Genomic DNA, 9,919 nt, shown 5'->3' with positions numbered 1-9,919 from the left:
GTAATTTTAGGGGTTGGGTAAGTCGGTAAGATCGATCCCAGTGCTCAACTGGTAATTATTTCATCGACTCCGAAAGGATAAAAGGTAAAGTCGACTTCAGCAGATTTTAAACTCAGAAAGTAAAGGTGGATGAAATGTTGCTAAGCACTTTGGAGATCTTCACAATAGTGATAGGATGTGAACGTGATTACGTTAAACATGAACAAAATGTCGAAGAAGAACAAGGATTAAAAGAGAGACCAACAAATTCCCACAAAAGAAAGAGCTGCCCGTATGAAGGCACATTTTATTCTGTGGAGGAAAAAAAGACTGTTACAGAAGAAGAAAGAAGCTTACTATTACACCTGAATGAGGCGAGAAATAGGGAAAGAGAGGCTACCAGTCTTGAGAGGAATCGAAAGGGGAAAACTATATAAAGTATTGAAAAAGATGAACGAACTGTTGACGAAAATATAAATCGAAAGCATAACAGATCTCAACAACCTTATGTAGTGCATGGCGTCTGTCGCTGTCAAACCCCTGGGATGAAAAATAAAATAAAAACAAAATTCAAAGGCCCATGGTGGCAACGAAGGCTTGAGAACCAAACTGAACAGCTCAAGATTACTGTAGAACTTCCACCGACCAGATGCCACGCGCCAAATCTTCGTCTTTTCTCAAACCAGGATTGCATCTCCGTCTAAGAGATGAGCTGCAGAAAAGCGTATCTTACAAATAGAGATCACACTGGCTCACAGTCCTGAAAACTCTGCTGGTGGCGTTACTGCAGCGCCTGTCTGCGCATTAGCAACCATGCATGCCAAGCCCCCACTCTCATCTAGAGGACGCTGGCAACAGATGGATTGCCTGACCAGTTGCACACGTCCTTACCACCGGAAACGAAAAAGTAAATGCTCCATTTTGGATAGACGTGAACAGGGGCAATATACTTTGAGAGAGGTTAACCCATGCTGCAAATTTGGCCGTGAGGAGAAAATAAACCACCTCTTGTTTATCAATGACCTACAACTATTTACCAAAAGTGAGAAAGCTTTAGATTCACTGGTCCAGGCTGTTAGAGTTGTAAGTGATGATAGTGGCATGGGGTTTGGAATAGACAAATGAGTGATGCTAGTGATAAAGCGAGGAAAAGAATCCAATTCAGAAGGGATTAAACTCCCAAATTAGACATCTATTCAAGCAATGAACGAGGGCGACAGTTACAAGTACCCAGGTGTATTGGAGGCTGGTAGAATTCTTTGACAAGAAAAGAAGAGGTGAGAAAGGAGTATCTGAGGAGAGTAAAAAGGGTGCTAGGCTCAAAAGTACATGGCGGGAAAAAACATCTTTACAGTAAATACATGGGCGATCTTTCTAATACGATATCCTGCTGCTTTCCTAAACTGGACTGAGAAAGAACTAAGAGACATAGATTGTAAGATCAGACAGATAATGTCCATGTACGGGTCGTTACATTCCAGAGGCAGTGTCTAGCACAGAAGAAGTAGGGAGAGTACTGGTATCAATAGAAGTCTGTGTGGAGATAGAAAAATGTGATATAGAAAAGTATGTGAGACGAGACGATATTGATTTCAGGTGGCAGAAGAGAGGAGAAAATACATGCGGAGACGGCAACGGAATACAAGAAAAAAAAGGGCGAGTAAGAAATGTTTGGGGGAAATAACTACACAGTCAGTATTTCAGACAAATACAGAACGTCTTAGTCATAGCGGAAGAATGTAGATATTAAGAAAGAAACGGAAGGAATCATAATGGTTGCTCAAAGCCAGTCACAGTAGACGAATATCATTGAGGCCCAAATAGACAAATCCGCGAAAAGTGCCAAGTGCAGAGTATGTAATGAGAAAGAGGAATCAGTTTTGCACATAAGTTCCTGTAGTTCTTTGGTATAGAAGGAATATAGCCACAGACATGACTGTAGGGTCAACGTACTACACTGGGACATATTACGGTAAAAATGATTTGAATTAGGCGGGGAAATGGTACCAGCATCAGACAGGAAATGTAATAGAGAACGATCACTATAAGGCTTTGTGGGGTTTTAATATTAAGACTGATCTTGCAATTCACGCGGCATTGGACAAGGGTAAAAAAGAGTGCATCATCATAGATGTGGCTATATCTGCGGACATGAATGTAACAGTTAAAGAAAATACCAGAGTTTGGCTAGAGAAATACGACGTCTTTGGAGGGGTTCTACAAAAGTTATCCCAGCTGTTATACGTGCCAACAGACTTATCTCTTATTGAAATTCGTGTTACTACGAGAGTTGCATTAATTCAGATTGCAAAGATTGTAAGAAAGGTCCTCGTTATCCAAGGAAATTAGTTGTGAACTGGTATTAAGGACATTGATTCTGAATGTAAAACATTAACGTATACCATGAATAATAATAATAATAATGATAATAATAATAATGATAATAACAACAACAACAACAACAACAACAACAACAACAACAACAATAATAATAATAATAATAATAATAATAATATAAAAGGGGTAATCGCATGGAGGAAGTTGCCAACTAGATATGGGATACTCCATATCTAGTCGGCAGACTGTATGTGACAAGGAAAAGTGGGGGACAAGGACTGATTGGATGCGAACATAACATTAGAGCAGGAGAAAACAACATAGAATGGTATGTAAAAAATGGCACAGAACCGCTATTAATGGAAGAAGGTCAGGCTTGTGTATGATAGAGGATTGCAAAGATAAAGCATTGTACAAGCACTTGAGAATAAATGAAACTGAAAATAGGTGGATAAAGAAAAGAATACATGGACAATTTCATAGGGATGTTGAAGATAAGACAGACGGAGAAAAAAGATGGATGACTAAAAGTGGTTTAAAACCGGAAACGGAGGCTCTAATCTCTGTTTCCTAAGAGCAAGCATTAAGAACCAATTACATCAAATACAGAATAGACAACAAATCAGAAAGTGGTAAGTGTAGAAATTGTGGACAAAGTGGTGAAGCTGTATGGCATATTACGCCATAATATAAGACACGTCATGACAACATAGCAAGGATTGTCCATTGGACACTTTGCAACAAGTATGGACTTGACAGAGCAAAAAGATGGTACGAACATAAACCAGAAGGCATCATCGAAAATGATATTGCAAAGATCATTTGGGATTTTACGATGCTGTGCGACCATGAGATAGAGAATAGGGAACCACACATTGTGTCAATTGAGAAAGAAAACAAATGATGCTGGACTATAGATATAGCATGCCCTGATGACAACAAGGTATGCGATAAGGAAGAAAGAAAAGTCGATAGATATGACAATTTAGCTTGGGATGTTAAGCAGTTGTCGGCTCTGAAAAAGATGGTAGTAGTACCAGTGGTGATTGGAGCGTTAGAGCTAATTAAAAAAGGCCTTGATAAGCAGCTCAACAAACTCCCTTGCAGTGTTAACGTAGGGGAAATTCAGAAAATAGTGTTGCTAGATTCCGCACACATTTTACGCCGCGTACTCTCCATGAGATGAGAACCTGCTGTGACCCTAGTGTCAAGGGATGACCCCGGTTCAGCAGAAGACAACGGACCATATTTTATTTTTAAATGATAACAATAATAATAATAATAATAATAATAATAATAATAATAATAATAATAATAATATAATAATAATAATAATGAGGACGATGAGAAGAAGAAGAAGAAGAAGAAGAAGAATTGTTATAATTTTCCGTAAGAGCAAGAGGGATAGTTCTTCAAAGCAGAGCTTCACAAGTGACTTTTACTTTGCGCCATTCATATTTTAGCGCCCTCCAAAAGGTACAGCTCTGGTATAGGCTTGTAGTTTTCGGAGATTATTAAGAGTTGCAAGTTTATCCTGCCCTCACTTAACTGCATATTGTTTCTCGTCACCTGCATCGATCACCCACCTATATTGCAGCGTAAATTTAATGAGCGGATAATTAAACATTTTTACCGATATGCTCAACCGTCACACTTGTATTTCTCTGCTCCAAATACTAGAACACTGCTTCATTTATCATTTTGTAATACATTTTCTAATAACATTTCAGCGAGTGGTATAATCATACACCAGAAAAGGTTCTGAATGAACATGGTTAACCAAAGTTTCTATGGAGCTTTGAAATTCAGAGATTTAGAATAATTTCTTGAAAATCATAATCTAGATATTATGCATTTCATGATAAAGCAATGATCTTTCAGACAAATATGTTGCAAAGATGTAGTGAAAATCTCAGAATGACTTGAATTAAAAGTAGAATTAACACAAGTAGAATATTCAGTAGTAAACGTTTAAGTCGTACTACTTATCATCGGAGCATTTGGTTCAATCTCCTCCAAATCAAAATACCACCTGGAACAGTTAGACATCATATGCGATACTCTTAGACATCATATGGGCAATGAAGAAAGTGGACGTGATACCACCAGTGACCACTGCACTTGGAAATCTCACTTGGTAGTTGTACCAACTCAAAAAGATTGGAGCGAAAGTAAAGATAGAAAATATACAAAAGTCATCATTGTTTGGAACAGCATGAGTTTTCCGCAGGGCTCTTGAAGCATGAACAATAAACAAGTGCCACCTTTGTCTGCTGGCTGTGAATAGCTGGCACATTCCCTCAAACCCAGCAAACTAAAGCTGAAATAAGGCTTGCCAAGCTGACGGCCATAATAATAATAATAATAATAATCATTTCTACTATGGGCACATGGCCTGAAATTTTGAGGGAGGAGATTACATCGATGCTAGCACTCGACTACTACTTATTTCACTGACCCCCGATAAGATGAAAAGTAGAATTTGAGTACAGGACGTATAATACTGCTAAGGATTTCGTCTGGTGAGCTGACTATTCTGCCAGTTCGTCGCCTGGTTAACTAGTAATAAATATTAAAATATCAGAAAAGAGGCTTAATAACTAAGACAATGTATATATAAAACGGAGCATGCAGAAAATTGTCGTGTCAACGTTTGTGCCCCGTTTGATATTCAACTAGCGAAGCAACGAGAAAGGAACGCCAGAATTGATTCCATGTGTGTCACGAAATACTGAACCTAGGTTTTTAGGTAAAAACTGTCTATACCTTAACTTTGTTGACTCTAATCTACAGCTTTAATGTTATATTGGAAATAATATAGAAACAATAGCTGTATCGGATACCCACCGTAACTAATTCTAATACACGAAGAAAATATCACAAAACCTATACAAGAATATTTAGAAAGCGTATCGTTAACAATAAACTTACTAATTTACTAACGGTGCCCAGAAGCAAAAAGAGAAGTAATAAAAGAATTAAATGATATACTATCGAGAATAGGAGTGTAGTAGAGAAAATTAATTATCTCTAGCTCCATAATTCACTATTTAATTGAAATTAATTAAGGGTATCGCACTGACAGGCAATTAAATGTCATAAAAGGATTTAAAATTTGTAAACGTTATGCTCACGTAATTTAATGTAGTTGCTAGTTCAAGGCCGTGACACAATTTAGAATCGAGGAAGTTGAACTGTGAAACTAGGAAGATAGTAGACAATTATTTTTGTTTAAATTAATCCAATAAATGACTTTGAACAGAATGTTATAAGCTTCATGTTTCGACTTTTGCCGCTGCCACTTTTTACATAGCATAGAAACGCGCGCTCATACGCACACATACACGTCCCTAAGTAATAATAATGGAATTACGATCAAAGCGTTTTTTCTGCGTGCAACCTCACTATTCATTTCGATTTTTCCCTTTGCAATTCGCTAAAGAAAATACTAAAATGTATTAGATTTTGTTTTATTTTGAATGTTTTGTGAAAACATTTGTCTTGCTGATTCCAATTTTCCATGATATGATGCTCATCGTTAGTGCATGAATTATGAAGCTACGCCATTTCATCAAAGATCGAAGTTCGGTCATTCTTTCACTTAGATAGGCTGAGATCTATTCGCTCTATCGTTAAAAGTGTAATGCGAGTTTGTAAACTGAAATGTGATTCATAAATACCAATTTTCCTCCCTAATTCTTTTATTACATCGATACACCGAGAATTTTATGGCCGTATTTCTTTTACTCTCTTATGGGATTAATTTCTTGCCTTATCTTGTGACTTCTTTTTTGTCATGCTAAAAATAATACTTGTAAGTAATTCTCATTTGGTTGCTTAGGCTACAATTCTAGATCACAGATTTTAAGATTTCTTTTAATAGTCTTCTCGTTTTATAATCAGTTATCCAGCTAGGAATCCTCACGGCGTTATACTGGAGATTGATCCATTGAAAATTGGATACAATGAACACGAAAAATATGTAATTAAGTTTTGGGGACAGGGGCAGGAGAAAGAAAAAGGTTAGTCTTACGAATAAAATAAAACATATTTGAACGCCTGATCTCAAAATCTCCTACATTTTTTTCAAGTGTTGCTTATGTGCCTTTTTGTCTTGTGTTGTTTTCTTTTGATCTACTTTTAGATGCCCATAATGTATTATAAAATAAATTGTGAGGGTTACAACACAATTTCATATATATATATATATATTATATATATATATATATATATATATATATATATATATATATATATACACCCACATACATAATGAGGTAGTGAAGCTTTATGAGGTATAACTTTAAAGAGATTTGTTGTATAAAGGTGGAACAATGCGAGAAGGTACAATGTAAAATACAAAAGGAAAAGAAAACAAAAAAAAATTACACTTATATCTTGTATTTCTGTATTTCTAGAATATGACCTCTTCTTCAGGACATTTGGAAAAAAATGTATTTGTATTTGGAAAAAGTCGTTGAACATCTGAGTAATGACATTTTCCACATGTAGATATGTACATACGTATGTATGTGTATGTACAGAGAAACAGAAAGAGGAAGAAAGACTATGAGACCAGAAGTACAATGTGTGTGTGATTGTGCTTGCGTGTTCGCATGACTATATTACCACTCAAGTTGTTAAAAGAAATTCCATATTTTACAGGTCATAGTTTTTTGTTAAGCGCGAAGATTTTCAATTGTTGTTCGTTTGATAATGCATATAACTTTCTAATGCTTGCTAAGAAATCGAAATATAATTGAGAAACTGATCAGTGGAATGTATTTGCTCAAATACATGCCAGTGGCAATCTGAGTTATTTCTCTTAGGTCACTTTTGCTTAAATCATGAAAATTACATGTCATGAATGTGTTCTATTCTTCTTTGTATAAATCTAATTCCCTTTGCTACTGAAGATAAGGTCGGACAATTATGTTGCTGATGACGACTACTGAAATACGTGTCAACGATTGTTCTTTAATCTCCAGACAATAAACCCTGCCCTTTTCATTAATGGAAAATCAAGTGATAGAATTCTTGATTCTTGAGATTATCTCCCCTCTCTAATGGAGCTGGTCTTAATTGCTATTTGGTAGTTATGGTACATCCTGTACATTCTTTCGCCTTTTTGAAGCCTAGCCAGGCTCCTGGGCCTGGTTTCCCGGTTTCTGTGGCGTATGTGTTCCCCCCAGCTGGACAGAACGCCAGTCCATCGCAGCGTTACTCAAGAAACAGGAAGAGAGTGTGAGAAAAAGTTGTGGCGAAAGAGTACAACAGGGGTCGCCACCCCCTGCCGGAGCTTCGTGGAGCTTTTAGTTGTTTTCGCTCAATAAAAACACACAACGCCCGGTCTGGGAATCGAAATCGCGATCCTCCGACCGCGAGTCCGTTGCCCTAACCACTGGGCCATTGCGCCTCCACACATCCTGTACATACGGAGATAATTTCAATAAACCAGCAATTCATCTTTGTGACATTTCATATACCTCTATTTGTCTAATAGTAATATACTTCAGTTAATTCAATTGATTTTATACATCCAGTAAAGAATAAAAAGTATTTTCCCTTATCTGTTAATGCAAGAAATCAATCTATAATATCATATGTCAAAATATTTTGTCTATAGAATATATTTTAAAGAAATCCATTATTTCGGTAAAAGTTTGTTATATTTGCTGTGGCAAATCTTCCAAGAAATATACTTTTTCTATCTGATTTCTTTGAGTGTGTAAATAATATCCAGAAACCAATCTGTAGTTTACATAAAGATATTACCAATTTTGAACACAAATACAACTCTTAGTTCGAGTACACGATCGATGAATGTGACCCCATCTATTAACTATTTCATCGATTCCATAAGGATCAAAAGAAAAGTCAACCAATGCGAACTTTGTATTCTGAACTTGAAAAAATGCATTAAAATAGTATGAGACATGTTTTTTCTAGTACCCTATTGATTTTTCAACCCTCGCCCCTATAAAGTATATAAAAATATAATGCATACATACATACATACATACATACATACATACATACATACATACATACACACACACACATATATATATATATATATATTATGAATTAGAAAAAAATACATTTTATCAATTCAACAATGAAATAATTAAATTCTAACATATAGAAAAAAATTTAATATAAGATAAAAAACATATACCAATGATTAAGTAATATACAAAATTATAAATAAAAAGTATATAATTGGTAAAATGACTGCACGTGTTTCGTGGCTATATTTAAAAACTGATAACAGTAAAATCAATTCAATTTAAATATAGCCACTCTTCAGGTCCAAGATAAAAACATTAAAATAATTAAATAAATAAATATACGTATATAATCTCGTAAACCACGAAATATCTTAACACATATATTCTGGTGTAAATAAAACTAGAATAAACAGGTATAAATATTTATTATATCTATGAAAATAAATTTTAACTGATATAAGAAAAGAATAACAAACTATAATATATCATTACTAGAAAATTAAAATATAATGAAATTTAAATATTTAAAGCAAATATATATATATAATACAACATATACATTAAGTGAAAACTAAAATACTATAATATAATCAATATACATTAAATTAAATTAATTATTAATTTATTTATTTAATAAACATCTAAGTTAAATCTTATTCTAATTAAGTAATATATACTAAAAAAACTTCATGTTAAGTTATATACATAATGCTAGTCCAAACTATGAATATAAGAACTAAAAATAGAGAATGGTTCAAATATATACACACCAATTATTATTATAAATAAATATAGCCATGAAATAGAGTAGTCATTTTATCAATTATATACATTTTATTTATTATTTTGTATATTATTTAATCATTGGTATATGTTTTTATCTTATATTTATTTTTTTCTATATGGAATAATTTAATTATTTCATTGTTGAATTGGTAAAAGGTGGTTTTTATCCTAATTTATGTACATATTTATTTTTTTCTAATTTATATACATATATCATATTTTGTGAAATTTGATTTAGTATTACTAAAGTGAATTTTCCCCTGTAAGTTTGGAATAATATTCCCTATTATTATTATTATTATTATTATTATTATTATTATTATTATTATTATTATTATTATTATTATTTTATTATTATTAATGCAAATAATTAGAAAATGGAAAAAAAACAGATTAACACATCGACTGGACCACATTTATAGCTTATTTTATTAATACAAAGCCTGACATAAAATAGCTAACGTAACATATCTTACGGCCGTTTATGATAGGTTACCAAAATACTGTCTCTAAATAAATGCGAGAATAAAGTACTTCATCTTCATAGGGTTTTCGAATTATGGCAACGGAGCTTCATTAGAGTAAAAAACAAGGACATACAATATAAACAAAGGGAAGAAAGAAAAGGAAAGAAAACATGGCCTAGACAAATAGTCTAGAAACCCAATATGTTAAGCGCATATAATTTGCCATCAAGGGGTTACAGGGTCCGTGGGTAAAAGAGTGAGCTAGTAATTTATTAATGAGTAGGTGCAATTTGAAGGGATGGGGTCAAGATGTTTAAAAAAAGAAGTTATCAAGAAACT

The sequence above is a fragment of the Octopus sinensis genome, linkage group LG2 (genome assembly GCF_006345805.1).
Source record: "Octopus sinensis linkage group LG2, ASM634580v1, whole genome shotgun sequence".
Taxonomy (NCBI): domain Eukaryota; kingdom Metazoa; phylum Mollusca; class Cephalopoda; order Octopoda; family Octopodidae; genus Octopus; species Octopus sinensis.
This window is presented reverse-complemented; position numbering follows the sequence as displayed.